We start from the raw sequence: 16,071 nt of genomic DNA, 5'->3' as shown, positions 1-16,071 counted from the left end.
AGCCACATGTCCATATGATACTTCCCCTCTGTTTGAAGGACTCCTTTAACATTCTTTTCAGAATATGGGTCAACTGGTGATAAATTTTTAAAATTTCTGTATATCTAAAATATCTTTCATTATCATTTTTTAAAAAAGACTTTAATGAATTTGTTACAATATTGCTTCTGTATTGTGTCTTGGCTTTTGGCTTGGAGGCATGTGGGATTTAAGCTCCCCAACCAGGTATCGAACATGCACCCCTGGCACTGGAAGGCAAAGTCTTAACTACTGACTGCCAGGGAAGTTCCAGCAGTTTCTTTATATGCACCCACTGGTCAGTACTCGGCTCAATAGTTGAAGGGGCGCGCTGAAGCATTTAAGAATCCTCTTACTTCAAGAGCTCTCCAGTATTCTATTCTATGAACTCCACCCATCTTGGGGTCCCTAGTCGTCATCTTTAACTCAAAAAGTATCCACTGGGCTTAGCCTAGACCTAGATTTCTCCTACCTCTGACATGGTTTGTAAACTCAATGTAGTGTGTGTGTGTTCACATGTGCACGCTCAGTCACTCAGTTATGTCCCACTCTTTGCAACCCCAAGACAGTACAAGCTCCCCTGTCCATGGAATTTTTCAGGAAAGAATACTGGAGTGGGATGCCATTTACTTCTCCAGGGGATCTCAAACCTTCATCTCTTGCATCTCCTGCATTGGTAGGCAGATTATTTACCACTGCGCCACCAGGGAAGCCCTCTCAAGGTGGTAAGCTAGTTCAATCACAGGCTCACTTTTTCCCATCTTGCAAGATCATTGCCTTTCACCACCAAGTGTCGAGTCTCTTGATTATGACTATTCTTTGTATGCTAACAATTACAGAAAACTAACCAAACTGATCACTTGGACCACAGCCTTGTCTAACTCAATGAAACTATGAGTCATGCCGTGTAGGGACACCCAAGACAGATGGGTCATGATGGGTAGTTCTGATAAAAAGTGGTCCACTGGAGAAGGGAATGGCGAACCACTTAAGCATTCTTGCCTTGAGAACCCCATGAACAGTATGAAAAGGCAAAAAGATGGGACAGTGAAAGATGAACTCCCAGGCCCAATATGCTACTGGAGAAGAGAGGAAAAATAACTCCAGAAAGAATGAAGAGACGGAACCAAAGCAAAAACAATGCCCAGCTGAGGATGCGACTGGTGATGGAAGGAAAGTCCAATGCTGTGAAGAACAATATTACATAGGAAACTGGGATCTTCGGTTCATCAATCAAGGTACACTGGAAGTGCTCAAACAGGAGATGGCAAGAGTGAACATCAGCATTTTAGGAATCAGTGAACAAAAATGGACTGGAATGGGTGAATTTAATTCAGATGGCCATTATATCTACTACTGTGGGCAAGAATCCATTAGAAGAAACGGAATAGCCCTCAGAGTCAACAAAAGAGTCTGAAAAGCAGTAGTTGGGTGCAATCTCAAAAATGACAGAATGATCTTGGTTCATTTCCAAGGCAAACCATTCAACATTACAGTAATCCAAGTCTATGCCTCAACCACTAATGCTGAAGAAGCTGATGTTGAACAGTTCTATGAAGACCTAAAAGACCTTCTTAGAACTAACACTAAAAAAAGATGTCCTTTTCATCATAGTGGACTGGAAGGCAAAAGTAGGAAGTCAAGAAAAACCTGGAATAACAGTCAAATTTGGCCTTGGAGTATAAAATGAAGCAAGGCAAACACTAACAGAGTTCTGCCAAGAGAACACACAGGTCATAGCAAACACCCTCTTCCAACAACACAAGAAATAACTCTACACATGGACATCACCAGGTGGTCAATAGCGAAATCAAACTGATTATACTCTTTGCAGCCAAAGATGGAGAAGCTCCATGCAGTCAGCAAAAACAAAACCAGGAGCTGACTGTAGTTCAGATCATGAACCCCTTATTGCCAAATTCAGACTTAAATTGGGGAAAACTATTAGACCATTCAGGTATGACTTAAATCATATCCCTTACTATTATACAGTGGAAGTGACAAATAGATTCAAGGGATTAGGTCTGATAGACAGAGTGCCTGAAGAACTATGGACAAAGGTTCATGACATTGTATAGGAAGCACTGATCAAAACCATCCCCAAGAAGAATAAGTGCAAAAAGGCAAAATGGTTGCCTGAGGAGGCCTTACAAAAAGATGAGTAAAGAAGAGAAGTGAAAGGCAAAGGAGAAAAGGAAAGGTATACCCATTTGAATGCAGAGTTCCAAAGAATAGCAAGGAGAGATAAGAAAGCCTTCCTCAGTGACCAATGCAAAGAAATAGAGGAAAACAATAAAATGGAAAAGACTAGAGATACCTTTAAGAGAACTAGAGATAGCAAGGGGACATTTTATGCAAAGATGGGCACAATAAAGGACAGAAATGGTATGGACCTAACAGAAGCAGAAGACATTAAGAAGACATGGCAAGAATACACAGGACTATACAGAAAAGATCTTAATGACCTAGAAACCACGATGGTGTGATCACTCACCTAGAGCCAGACATCCTGGAATGCAAAGTCAAGTGGGCCTTAGGACGCATCACTATGAACAAAGCTAGTGGAAGTGATGGAATTCCAGTTGAGCTATTTCAAATCCTAAAAGATGATGCTGTGAAAGTGCCGCACTCAATATACCAGCAAATTTGGAAAACTCAGTAGTGGCCACAGGACTGGAAAAGGTCAGTTTTCATTCCAATCCCAAAGAAAGACAATGCCAAAGAATGTTCAAACTACCACTCAATTGCACTCATTTCACACGCTAGCAAAGTAATGCTCAAAATTCTCCAAGCCAGGCTTCACCAGTACGTGAACTGAGAACTTCCAGATGTTCAAGCTGGATTTAGAAAAGACAGAGAAACCAAAGATCAAAATGCTAACATTCACTGGATCATATAAAAAGCAAGAGAATTCCAGAAAACAGCTATTTTTGCTTCATTGACTATGCTAAAGCCTTTGTGTGGATCACAGCAAATTCTGAAAAATTCTTCAAGAGATGGGAATACAACTGCCTTATCTGCCTCCTGAGCAATCTGTATGCAGGTCAAGAAGCAATAGTTAGAACTGGACATGGAAAAACAAACTGGTTCCAAATTGAGAAAGGAGTACGTACGTCAAGGCTGTATACTGTCACCCTGGTCATTTAACTCATATGCAGATTACATCATGCAAAATGCCAGACTGAATGAAGCACCAGCTGTAATCAAGACTGCTGGGAGAATATCAGTAACCTCAGATAGGCAGATGACACCACCTTTATGGCAGAAAGCGAAGAGGAACTTAAGAGCCTCTTGATGAAAGTGAAAGAGGAGAGTGAAAAAGCTGGTTTAAAACTCAACATTCAGAAAAAAAGATCATATCTGGTCCCTTCACTTAATGGCCAACAGATGTAGAAACAATGAAAACAGTGACAGATTTTATTTTCTTGGGCTCCAAAATCACTGTTGATGGTGACCTCAGCCATGAAATTAAAAGATGTTTGTTTCTTAGAAGAAAAGCTATGACAAATCTAGACAGCATATTAAAAAGCAGAGACATTACCTTACCGACAAACGTCCATCTAGTCATGGTTTTTCCAGTAGTCATGTATGGATGTAAGAGTCGGACCATAAAGAAAGTTGAGCACCAAAGGATTGATGCTTTTGAACTGTGGTGTTGGAGAAGACTCTTGTGAGTCCCTTGGACAGCAAGGAGATCAAACCAGTCCATCCTAAAGGAAATCAATCCTGAATATTTATTGGAAGGACTGAGGCTGAAGCTGAAGCTCAAATACTTTGGCCACCTGATGTGAAGACCTGACTCACTGGAAAAGACCCTGATGCTGGGAAAGATTGAAGGGAGGAAGAGAAGAGGACGACAGACAATGAAATGGTTGGATGACATCACCAACTCCATGGACATAAGTTTGTACAAGCTCTGGGAGTTGGTGATGGACAGGGAAGCCTGGCATGCTGCAGTCCATGGGGTCACAAAGAGACAGACATGACTGAGTGACTGAAATGAATAAGTATTCTGCCTAAACAACACAAGTATCTTTCAGCATAAGAAAATACACCAATGCTATCCCCTAGATTTATGAAAAGATTGAAAAGAAAACAACACAATCATTGCACTAGATGCTTCAAAAGCATCTCATACTATTCAACAACTGTTCACTTAAAATTTTTAAATAACAACAAGGTACTGCAAAACTACAACTGAAAGAGACGGATCTTTCGCTTAATGAAGTAGATAAGAGGATGGACTCTATAATCAGACTGCCTGTATTAAAATTCTAGATCCTCTATTTTTTGTAAAACATCTTAAGCAAGTTATTTACTAGCTCTAAATTTCATTTTCCCTATTTATAAAAATGAGGATGATACCACCACCTACTGAAATGTCAGGAGTAAATAAGTCAGCACACACAGACTGCTTAGAATCCATTTGCCTCATACTCAATAAACAGTAACAGCTGTTAGCAGTGCTGCTCTTGCTGTTTCTGCCACAGTACTTTATCAGAAACCTGGAGTAAACACATTTAAAGAAAAAAATCAGAAGCATTCCTATTAAGGTCAGGCGTCAAACAAGATGCTTTGAGTCAACAGTTATTCAACATTGTTCTAGCAGGCTTAAACAAAAAATAATAAACTGATAAGATATAAAAATGGAAAAGGAAAAACTTGTAGATGATATGAAAACAAAGGGAATCAATTAACAAACTACTAAGACCACTGAGAGTGTAACGTAACAGTTGAACAAAAAGATCATGAAAAAATCCCTCTCCCGTACACTGGCAATATCCAGTTAGAAAATGTAATAGAAAACAAAAATCCTATTGACAATAGCATTTAAAATAATAAAATATATCTAGGCAAAACAGTAAAATCTGAGCAATGCCATAAGTTTATGGAGAAAACTACAAAACTTTACTAAAAATTGTTGATTAGTAAGACCTAAATACCGTGGAAAGAAAAAATATATATACACACATATAGACACATCAGTTCTTCACAAATATATTAATGCAATATAATTTTAGTTTAACTTGCAATGTGGTTTACTTTACAAACCAACTTAAAATTTTACATAAAATATTAGAGAACAGCCTGAAGCCAATTTTCAAAAAGAATAAACAGAATACTTGATGTTACATCTATTGACATACTATATAAAGTTATAGTAATTAAAACATGGCATTGGCATAGGAACAATTAAATCAGGTATAAAACAAAAAGTCCAGAAACAGACACAAGTGTGTATGTGTATGTGTGTCTCTGTGTGTATAAGAATTTAATATTTTATGGGAAAAAAAGCTACTGCTATCACTGGGGAAATAGAGGACTATTCAACAAATAGCATTGAGACAACTGGTTCCACAAGCAAAAAAATAAAGAGCATATATATCCCAGATTGATTAAGGATCTAAATGCAAAACCAAAATTGTAGGACTACTGAAGAAAATACAGTCTATTTTTGACCTTATAGTTGGAGAAAGTCTTTTACAAATTATTACTACAGGGGAACACATACCACAGAACACCCAAACAAAAACAGACTGCACAGAAGACTAATATAAAATGCATTATTCAGAAGTAATGATAAAACCAATCTATCTTAGAGCAAACGGTGAAACTAGTTCATTTGGGTCAAAAGCAAATGAGAATTTAGAAGCAGAATATTCAGATTTTCACAGGGCAACAAATTCATTGTGCTGAAAGGAATGAAGTTCCTTCTATGGATATATATACATTCAGCTTTAAAACAATAATTCATAATATACCACATTTCAAGGGATGGAGCTCTCTTATTCAAGTCAATTGGCTCAAGTCAATTGGCTAATATTTCTCATGAAATTGCACTAAGATATAATAAATAGAATAAAAAAGAGACTGTAGCCATTTAACAATGTCACAAACATTCTGAAGCATTTCACATTGATTATCTCTGCTTCCTGAATTTTCTTATCTCTCAGTTTCTATGTAACCATATCATGAGGTTGAATTCTTTCCTTTATTCACTTTACTGTCTCATTCACAGAATTCTCTGCTAGGTCTTATCTTCTAGCTATGAATGTACCCAAAAGTATCTGGCATCTATTCTTCTTTTAAAATACCAACTTCTTTGAAAATGTATGACTTCAACTGCTACCTTCACACAAAATAATTTCAAATATTCTGAGATCTTCCTTCTAAGTTCAGTTATATATCATCATCTTAGATATTCTGCCTGTAACTCAAATAAGTTTAATAGGTCTAAAAATACACACTCAACACACACATAAATATATAAATGCACCCACTTAAAAAAAAAAAAAAAAATCACAGTGCTTTCTGCAAGTCACTCAGTCCTGTTCGACTCTGCAAGCCCATGGACTATACAGTCCATGGAATTCTCCAGGCCAGAACACTGGAGTGGGTAGCCTTTCCCTTCTCCAGGGGATCTTGCCAACCCAGGGATAGAACCCAGGTCTCCCGCATTGTGGGCAGATTCTTTACCAGCTGAGCCACAAGGGAAGCCCAAGAATATTGGAGTGGGTAGCCTATCCCTTCTCCAAGGTATCTTCCCAACTCAGGAATCAAACCAGGGTCTTCAGCATTGCAGGCGGATTCTTTATCAACTGAGCTATCACGGAATCCTCATCTAAAAACACATCCTTCTTGAATTTTCTTCAGTAGGGTCTATCGTTGTCTCTTGCCTATCCATTACATTCTAGCTTTTCTCAGTTACAAATCTTATTCAATCTTCTTTCATAATCTTTCCCACTTGTTTTTCTTTTCTACTCTCTACCATGACCAACCTAATTTAGGTACTGATCACCTCAGTTCTTACAAATTGCCTTCCTGTTTCTGGTCTCTTTCTTCCCTCCAACTCATTCTGAATATTATTACTGATGGGTGAAATATCTCTAAACATATTTCAAACCTGTCATTCTTTTCCTCATAGCTTTTTAAAGGGTGAATAATGATGCCCAATATTTTAGCTACTTAAGAACTTGAAAATTTGGTTTCAGCGTGCTTGTCCAATTTCTCTTTTTTAATATTTAAATCTATTCTTAAAAAAAACCAAAACCCTCTATTCAGATTTTGCCCTCAAACTCTAGAGAAAACTACAACTAATCTGGTTTCTACTCTGATCATGCTGAAATTATTTTTATAGTTTCCTAAGTGCAAAGCAAATAATTAAGCTCTTCATTTTACTTAACTTTACCATGCCACACAATTTGCTCTTTCCTTATATCACGTCCTCCTAGCTACCCTTACAGACTTTAAGCTCAAGTTACAGCAAACTACTGCTTTCTCTAACACACGTTTTTTTTCAGAGTGTGCTTCCACAAATGCTGTTCCTTGACTCTAGAAATGTCTTTCCCCAAACTCTGCTTTGTAGTAATGGTTTATAACTCAGATGAAACATCATCTCTTCTGTGGAATTCCTCCCCACTCCCATAAACATCTTTGCTCCCAAAGCACTTGTTTATAGTTCCCTAATAGGATTCAGAGCATTTACAACGTAATTTTTGTTTATATTTTTTATATCCTGAGAATCTAACATACTTTAAAGCACACTGTTGCTGTTGTTTAGTTGTTAAGTTATGTATGACTCTTTTTGCAACCCCATGGACTACAGCCCCCCAGGTTCCTCTGTCCATGGGATTTCCCAGACAAGCAGACTGGAGTGGGTTGCCATTTCGTTCTCCAGCAGATCTTTGAGACCCAGGGATTGAACTCACATCTCCTGCATTGGCAAGTGGATTCTTTACCACTGAGCCAACAGGGAAGCCCTCTGAAGCACACAGTGGACAATTAAGAGTAGGTTTTAAAAGACCTTCTGGAATGGCCATATTATTCCAGCTGTCACTCAAGTATACTGTATGAAGAGGTAGTATACTTACAGCTTTAGGAGTTCAGATTCTGAAGTCAGGATGTCTAGGTATAAATTCTGGATATACCTCAGAAGATACCACTTCAATGGCAGAAAGCGAAGAGGAACTAAAGAGCCTCCTGATGAAGGTGAAAGAGGAGAGTGAAAAAGCTGGCTTAAAACTCAACATTCAAAAACTAAGATCATGGATCCAGTCCCATCACTTCATGGCAAATAGATGGGGGAAAAGTGGAAATGGTGACAGATTTTATTTCCTTGGGCTCCAAAATCACTGCAGACAGTGACTGCAGCCATGAAATTAAAAGACACTTGCTCCTTGGAAGAAAAGCCATGACAAAGCCTCGGCAGTGTATTAAAAAGCAAAGACGTCACTTTGTCGACAAAGGTTCATCTAGTTAAAGTCATGGTTTTCCAGAAGTCATACACGGATGTGAGATCTGGACCATAAAGAAGGCTGAAGAATTGATCCTTTCAAATTGTGAGTCTCTTGGACAGTAAGGAGATCAAACCAGTCAATCCTAAAGGAAATTAACCCTTTATATTCATTGGAAGGACTGAAGCTGAAGCAGAAGCTCCAATACTTAGGCCACCTGATGTGAAGAGCTGACTCACTGGAAAAGACCCTGCTGCTAGGGAAGATCGAAGGCAAGAGGAGAAAGGGGTAATGGGATGAGATGGTTGGATGGCATCATCGACTCAATGGATATGAGTTTGAGCAAACTCTGGAAGACAGTGATGGACAGGGAAGCCTGGTGTGCTGCAGTTCACAAGTCTGCAGAGTCAGAACCAACTTAGCGAATGAACAATAACCACCACCACTTAATAGCCCCGTGGCACCAGGTGAGTTAATTAAGCTCTCTATGCCTTGGCTTCTTTCTTTATAAAAGGAAAATAATATGATCTACTTTATAAGGTTATGAGGATTAAATGAATTAATATAAGCAAAGTGTTCAAAACAGTGACTGACACAAAGTAAGTATTACATACACATTGTACTACTATCCTTACTATACCTTGATTATTTTTTACCCTTTCCACATAAATCTCTATTTGGAATGGGCTCCTTTCATTTTTCCCCTTATCCAAATCTTACCCAGGTTTCACCTACTGCAGTATTCTTGCCTGGAAAATCCCATGGATAGAAGAGCCTGGCAAGCTACAGTCCACGGGGTTGAAAAAGTCGGACACAACTTATCGACTAAACCACCACCTACCCAGGTTTCAAGGTTGATGACCTCTGGTAAATCCTTTGATCATTTCAACCCATAAATGATTACTTCCTAATCTGGATATTTATAGCATCTTCTGTATCACTCTGCATTTAATTAAAACTATCTTGCATTCTTGTTGTTTTTCACAAAATGTCTACCCAATTGCTGTAAACTCTTTGAAGGTCCTAAGGACAATTCATGCATTTTTCTGAGTTCCTAAAGTAACTACTAAGTGTTTAGTACTTGTTATGTAAAATAATAAAGCTCAGTAGAAACTTCAACTCTGATCAAAATGTCTTTGCAATCAAAGAAATGGAGAAGACTGGGAGAACATTCCATGCTTCTCTAAGAGCCAAACTGCAAATGTATTAGCGCCAGGGAAGACTGACTCCCATTAAAATAAGCTGCTCTCAAATAGCTTCTAGGAGGAAAAAAACCCTCCCTGCAGAGGAATTTTGGGGAGTTCTTCCCAAACCAAATTGTAGCAGTGAACCCTCTATGAGAAATGTGTTAGCATGACAAAATGACTGATTGAGGATTTGGAATTACACAGATCTATGTTTCAAAGGGACACTGAGCTTTAGTTTCCTTCTTTATAAAGTGTGTACTGTAACATCAACTTCACAGGTATCGGACAATCAACATCCACCCTAACATTTAACTGAAATGTAAATCCCCTTGGAAAAATTTTAAATACATTGAAAATATGGTAATTCATAAATAACTGAACACATTTTTCAGTACATAAGAAAATGCATTAAATTAGCCATGTATAGTCCAAATTACCTATGAGAAAATTAAACATGTAGAGTCAATAATACAGAATTGGGATGAAGGAAAAATTCTACCATAAAATTTATCTTTTATGACACTTTCTCCATCCAGTAATTTTTTCTTCCACTTGTGATTAAAAACAAGTATTCAAAATTGTCCCCAAAGAGAAATATTTGGAAAGCATAATTTAACTTAATAGCAAGTTGGTTCTATAATTGTAGTATTCCAGTTTACAGTTCAAAAAAACTTCCAAATAGGAATTAAGATGAATTTAAGAAATTATGATAATGGCGAATAGCTCATATGATGATCTGAGTCAGTAATTTCAAATTAAGAGTTGTTCCAACTTGAAGCTGGCAGTCACACAGTCTAAAGGATTTGTTTACAGTACTGACTAAACCAAACACTCCAATCTTTTAGAATTTCATCCTGGCACCCTAACAATTATTTTAAAGCAGTATAATCGCTGAAATGCCCAATACTACACAAATCAAACCGAAATGGGAAAAAAAAAAGAAAAGAACAAAAGTGGCAGGTCTTATTTTTAAGCTGTGATTTTTTTTCTTTTTCAGTTCGAAAAAATACTGAAAAACAGAACTCTGCTGCTTGGAATGATCTTTAAACTTGGGGGAGGGGTGATAGAATTTTTTAAAAATCCGGCGCCTTCAGGTTACAGTGGTATGTGGGGTTCATTAGGGCCTGGCTCTGTAAGCAATCAAAAGATGAAAAGAGGCGTTAGTGAGGAATTTTAGTACACGGTGTAACTTTCAGCAATCTTGAAGGGTTACAATGATGAAAAGGAAATTAATCTCCAAGTTGAAAATGTAGGGTCAAGTGCGGGGCTAATGGAATTTAAGGGAGACAGAAGGCGACGGGGGGAAAACCAGGACTTGGTAGCCAAAAAGGGGTAAAGTCAAGAAAGGCGTTGGAAACTAGAGGCTTAAGAAGGGGGGTGTGTGTGTGTGTCGTGTGTGCGTGTGTGTTTGTGTGTAAGTGAGGCTTTTTTTAGCGTTGGGAAATCTAGGTGATAAACTTGTGGAGATCAAATTCGGAGATGTGGGAACAGGGAGAGAAAGGAATGTGGGGATTGCCAGGCTGGAATAACAAGAAGTTTGGGGCGCGCGCTGTCGGGGCGCCCCTCCCCCGGAGAAGGATGGCCCCCTCGAGTCCCCTGACCCGGCCGCCCCGACGCAGCCCTCACCCTCCGGCTACGCGGCCCTTCAACACGGCCAAGGCCCCTCCTCACCTCAGGCCGCGGTGACTCGCTCCTCCGCGACTCCACAGAGCACGTCCCACTCGGCGCCTGGCCCGGCCGAGTCCGTCCGCCGGCAGCCGCGGCCCCCCAGCTCAGCTGCGCCCGGGCCTTCCCCGCGCGGCTCCGCTGGCCTGTCGGCTCCTCGTCCCAGCTCCGGCTAGCTCCCGGGACCTTCCAGCAGACGCTGCACGCGGCCCTCCTCCCGCTGCGGGGCAAAGCGCCCCCTGACCCCGCCCCGCGGCGCCCCGTAACGCCCCGCCCCCGGACTTGGACTCTGTAAACTGATTGGCCCCTGTGATACCCGGCGCGCTCCGGCATTGGCTCAGCTGTAGCCCGAAGGCGAGGAGGCGGTACTCCGAGAGGCTGCTATTCCCGTAACGCGGTTCCTGGCGTCCCGGATTCCGGTGGCTGCGCCCGCGTCGCCTCTCCCAGACTAGATCGAAGGGTTCCCCCACCTTCCCTCTGCGGGCGGAAGGAGCGGAATGTTCCATTTTCCCGTGGAATAACGGGGTCGTGAACTAAAGCCCGGGTGCTACCTGCGCCGTCCGTCCTCGATTCTTGCCGCGGCTCTTTTGGCTTGCGTTCAGTGCCTTCCCCAAGGACCTCGGAGCCGCGAGGGACCGCCGGCTGTCCTTGGGGACTGGGGAAGCGTGGGAGTTCCTCAGGGAACGTGAAGGGCTCGGTGACAATGATTCCACGTGAGATTACCGCAGATTGTGGCGGCTTTGGTCCAAGTCTTACATAAAAGAACCTTGCCATAATATATGTTTTTAAATTAATATGTTTGGGCGTGATTGATCAGAGAAACTCAGAGTTGGTGACACGCCAAGAAACTAGTTTTTCTTGCAATTTGTACCTCCCAATCTGTGACAAAAATACCAAATAAAAACCAGTTTCATTACAACCTTTCTCTTTCCCGCTAGTGGTCTGGAAAATGAACCTTTAGGCTCACTTTGATATATATTTTTTTCAAAGTAAGATGAGAAGCTTAAAAGATAAATGTGTGTGTGTGTTTATCAAGAAACACACCCAAGGCCAGCGCCTTTTGTGGAAGAATGGCAGGCTATTGGAGGGCAATAATGATTTAATAGACTTGAACAAATTATACCCATAAATTAACAATTGTAAGGTTCTTCATTATATTGAGGATTCAGATACAGAAAAACACAAAGCAAATTATGATCTCTTAGTTGATCAGATCATTTTTAAATCACAGGAAAGTGGGCCTGTTTTGTGTCTAGCTAAGGGAGTCCCAGGCCAGCTGGGGATTGTGCTGCAGAAGAGACAAAGCTTCATTGTGTCTTTGGTTCTTGCTGCTTCCTGTCATCCTATATCTAACCCCCAGAGAGTGACTGGAGTGTATTCTAGCTCAGCCATTTATGGAGGTATTTATTTTAAAGCAAACTTATAAAATGTTAAATAAGGGGGGATAAATTAGGAATTTTATATGTACACTACTATATATAAATCAGATAACCAAGGACCTACTGTATAGCGCAGGGAACTATAGTCAATATCAACAACCTCAGATATGCAGATGATACCACCCTAAAGGCAGAAAGTTAAGAGGAACTAAAGAGTCTCTTGATGAAGGTGAAAGAGGAGAGTGAAAAAGCTGGCTTAAAACTCAACATTAAAAACTAAGATCATGAAAAACAAAAAAAAAACTAAAACCATGGCACCCTGTTTCATCACTCCATGGCAAATGGATGGGGAAAAAGTGGAAACAGTGATAGATTTTATTTTCTTGGGGTCCAAAACCACTGTTGACAGTGACTGCAGCCTCGAAATTAAAAGACACTTGCTCCTTGGAAGAAAAGTTGTGACCCACCTAGACAGCATATTAAAAAGCAGAGACATTACTTTGCCAACAAAGGTCCATCTAGTCAAAGCTATGGTTTTTCCAGTAGTCATGTACAGATGTGAGAGTTGGACTATAAAGAAAGCTGAGCACCAAACTGATTCGGTCAAACCATGGTGCTGGAGAAGACTCTTGAGAGTCCCTTGGACAGCAAGGAGATCAAATCAGTCAATCCTAAAGGAAATCAGTCCTGAATATTCATTGGAAGGGCTAAAGGTGAAGCTCCAATACTTTGACCACATGATTCAAAGAGCCAACTCATTGGAAAAGACTTTCATGCTGGGAAAGATTGAGGGCAAGAGGAGAGCGGGTGACAGAGGATGAGACGGTTGAATGGCATCACTGACTCAATGGACATGAGTTTGAGCAAACTCAGGGAGATAGTGGAGGACAGGGAAGCCTGGTGTGCTGCTCTCCATGGGGTTTCAAAGAGTTGGACACGTTAGTGACTGAACGGCAACAATAAGGGAAAATAATCTGAAAAAATAGTATATGTAACTGAATCGCTTTGCTATACTCTTGAACCTAACACAACATTGTAAATAAAGTATTATTCAGTTAAAAAATAAAAAAAAAAAATTGAGGCTTCTCTAGTGGGTCAGTGGTAAAGAATTCACCAGCCAATGCAGGAGACACAGGTTTGATCCCTGACCTGGGATCATCCCACGTACTGCAGAGCAGCTGAGTCCCTGTGCCACAACTATTGAGCCTGTGCTCTAGAGTCGGGGAGCCACAGCTACTGAGCTCATGTGCTGCAACAACTGAAGCCCGCACGCTTTGGAGCCTGTGCTCTGCAACAAGAGAAGCCACCATAATGAGGAGCCTGCAAACTGAAACTAGAGAGCTACAGAGTAGCCCCTGCTTGCCACAACTGGAGAAAAACCCATGCAGCAGCGAAGACCCAACACAGCCAAAAAAAAAAAAACTTAAAAATTTCATTTAAATCTAATGGACATTTATTTAGGGGCAATGTATACTAATAACCTCAGATATGCAGATGACACCACCCTTATGGCAGAAAGTGAAGAGGAACTAAAAAGCCTCTTGATGAAAGGGAAGGAGGAGAGTGAAAAAGTTGGCTTAAAGCTTAACATTTGGAAAACTAAGATCATGGCATCTAGTCCCATCACTTCATGGGAAATAGATGGGGAGACAGTGGAAACAGTGTCAGACTTTATTTTGGGGGGCTCCAAAATCACTGCAGATGGTGACTGCAGCCATGAAATTAAAAGATGCTTACTCCTTGGAAGGAAAGTTATGACAAACCTAGATAGCATATTTAAAAGCAGAGATATTACTTGGCCAACAAAGGTCCATCTAATCAAGGCTATGGTTTTTCCAGTGGTCATGTATGGATGTGAGAGTTGGACTGTGAAGAAAGCTGAGCACAGAAGAATTGATGCTTTTGAACTGTGGTGTTGGAGAAGACTCTTGAGAGTCCCTTGGACTGCAAGGAGATCCAACCAGCCCATCCTCAAGGAGATCAGTCCTGGGTGTTCATTGGAAGGACTGATGCTGAAGCTGAAACTCCAAAACTTTGGCCACCTCATGCAAAGAGTTGACTCATTGGAAAAGACCCTAATGCTGGGAAGGATTGGGGGCAGAAGGAGAAGGGGATGACAGAGGATAAGATGGCTGGATGGCGTCACCGACTCAGTGGACATGGGTTTGGGTAGACTCTGGGAGTTGGTGATGGACAGGAACACCTGGCGTGCTGCGATTCATGGGGTCGCAGAGAGTCAGACACGACTGAGTGACTGAACTGAGCTGAACTGATACCAGTTAAGTGTATTTTCTGTTTTCAGATTGCATGGGTTTGAATACTGGTGCTGCTATCTTCCACGTCTATGAACTTGGGCAGGTCTTCTCAGATTCTTCAATCAAATGAGAAGAAAACAGTACTGTCAACTTAAAAAAAGTGTAAAATGTGAGAGTTGCAAGTTAAGTTTCATTTGGGGCAAAATGAAGACAATAGTGCAGGAGACAGCACCTCAGATACCTCTGAGAAACTGCTCCAAAGAGGTAGGGGGAAGGTCCATATATCCGGGATTTTGGTGAAAGGGGAGTATATGCACTAAAGCACTTTTTTTTTTTTTTTTCAGGTTTCTGCTAGTCACAAGGAGCAGTCATCACCATGAAGGATTTTGGTGCTTTTCTAGATATGAAGAGATACAAGAACTGGGCTCTTGAAATCAGCTTCTGAAAATATCTAACCATCTGAAGACCTGTCCTGCCAGTTTTTCCCAGAGCACAGAATGCCTCATTTCTCCTCTGATTGAAAATCAGCAGCTGCAGCAGTAAATTATTTAGTCTGTGTAGAGATAGATGGCAAATGCCAATTTGTAGTTGACAGTACCAACCTAACAGAATTTCTTGCTCCCAAGGTTAAATGAACTAAAATACATGAAATGCTTGGCACACAGTAGATGCTCAATAAACATCTGCTGTTATCTTTCTTGAATGTCTACTATGAAAGTGCTTCCTCAACCTTTTTGTTTGTATTGCAGTGTATACTGAAAATGACAATACTTCTCTGGCATAGAGGTAGACAGAGGGAATCAATGTATTACAGCACAGTAGCCTGTATTGTACACTAGGCGGGAAAGCAAATAACTGAGTGAGTTCTTTTGTGGATATTTTTGTGTTGGCTAACACTAACCCATAAAAGACTCCCATTTTGTGGGGAATGGTTAATTTGTGTGCTTCACTCCATCGTGTCTGACTCTTTACAACCCCATGGACTATAGCCCGCTAGGCTCTTCTGTCCATGAAGTTTTCCATTCAAGAATACTGAAATGGGTTGCCATTTCCTCCTCCAGGAGATCTTCCTGACCCAGGGGTCAAACTGCATCTCCTGCATTGCAGGAGAATTCTTTACTGCCAAGCCATCGTGGAAGCCCAGGGAATGGTTAAAGTCCTTGGCTAAAACAATAAATCAATATTGGAGAAAGATTTTTCAGGACAGCAAGAGCTCATCTCCCCTGGGCTGGAATTACATGACTTTGCAAAACCTCTGTAAGGTACTGGTCCTGAAACAACCACTTTCAGGATAAGGATTTGTCATTAGAATACCCTGTAAAATGCAAAGAAA

General features: G+C 40.7%; 1 protein-coding gene across 3 annotated transcripts in view; it reads right to left on the bottom strand.

The window, feature by feature from the left end:
- IL6ST (interleukin 6 cytokine family signal transducer) overlaps window positions 1-11,341 on the bottom strand; it is a 60,771-nt gene extending 49,430 nt beyond the window's left edge. Inside the window, exons 1-2 of one of the 3 annotated variants that reach the window (XM_043887210.1) lie at window positions 11,111-11,247; window positions 7,890-7,998 (exon numbers count right to left, since the gene is read on the bottom strand). The gene's annotated coding sequence lies outside the window, so the exon portion shown is untranslated. Of the gene's footprint in view, window positions 1-7,889; window positions 7,999-11,110 lie in introns of all 3 variants that reach the window. The other 2 variants (XM_043887209.1, XM_043887211.1) reach the window with 2 other exon arrangements.
- Between the last annotated feature and the right edge of the window lie 4,730 nt (window positions 11,342-16,071).

The sequence above is a fragment of the Cervus elaphus genome, chromosome 25, assembly GCF_910594005.1.
Source record: "Cervus elaphus chromosome 25, mCerEla1.1, whole genome shotgun sequence".
Classification (NCBI taxonomy): Eukaryota; Metazoa; Chordata; class Mammalia; order Artiodactyla; family Cervidae; genus Cervus; species Cervus elaphus.
Note: the sequence above shows the minus strand (reverse complement) of the source record. Positions and strands in the feature narration are given on the sequence as shown.